Below are 1270 nucleotides of genomic sequence, written 5' to 3'. Positions count from 1 at the left end.
GAATATTAGGGATAAAAATTAAAAACAAATAGTTATAAAAAAAGTATTTTATTAAGAATAAAATAGTAAATTAAATAAAAGTATGATAAAAATCTATCCCACAATTTAGAATGATTAGAGAATAGGGATTTTGGTGGATTTTGAATATGGTTTACCCTCGAAAGTTTTTCAATTTTTCTAGAACCCTCCAAAACTAAATTCATGAACAGCCTTTAATAATATATAAGTGGTTATATTTTGGTAAGTTTTATTTAAGCATCTGATCTTATACTAAACTATTATTGTACTTTAATTCGGCTATTGTACTTTACTTATTATTATTATTTTTTTAACTAAATAGAAGGTTAAGAGAAAATCCTATAAATTCTCAAAATTTGAAGTGATAAATAATATGATTCTTCTTCAAAATGTAATAATAAATACTCAATAATGCATATATACAAGAGTTTGAAACTAAAATTTTTAGTTATTTAGTACAATTAATCTCTCACTAGGTGATTGTAATTGAAGAGATTGATTGTACTAAATTAACTAAAAGTTTTAGTTTCATATATATATATATATATATATATGTGTGTGTGTGAGCGTAAGTTTAATAAATAAATAAATTTAAGAACTTGCAGTTGAACATGAATTCATCCAATAATTTAAAAGATCAAAAGATCAAACATTATTATGTTGATTGAGCTATTGATGTCCTAAGAAAAAATAAATAAATTAAATCAAAAGTAGAGCTGATGTTTTAAATCAGAAAGAAATTAATTAAAGCATAAATTTAAAAGGCTTTTTATTTTAACATTTTTGTGGATTTTCTATAAGAATAAAAATCGTATGGTACTCCAAAAACCCTTACTTTAGGGGAGGGAAAAAAAAAGTCATCAAATATTTCAAGTGGAGGAATGGTCATTGCTTACATAATATTAATATCCTTAACACCAAAAGAAACCATATATGAACATCTGTGTGAAGTTGTCCTTGAGGGCCCGTTTCAGCATTTCAACACTGCCTAGTTTAATGGCATTTATATATATAATAATCACAAAATCTATATTTCAATGTAGTCATATCTTTCAAATATTCAATAAGCTAATTCCAGTACAACAACAGGATGTAAGGTTAATTGGAATTGGTTTTCCCTTTTAGTGTTAAAAACTAGAATAAGAATTGAAATTTTTGATTCTCTCTTTGTTCATCATTACAAAGAAATTAATAAAATTACTAATTAAATTAATTAATAAACTAAAAACTAACTATAAGGAAGAAAATGTCT

This window comes from Arachis ipaensis, chromosome B08, assembly GCF_000816755.2.
Source record: "Arachis ipaensis cultivar K30076 chromosome B08, Araip1.1, whole genome shotgun sequence".
Classification (NCBI taxonomy): Eukaryota; Viridiplantae; Streptophyta; class Magnoliopsida; order Fabales; family Fabaceae; genus Arachis; species Arachis ipaensis.
This window is presented reverse-complemented; position numbering follows the sequence as displayed.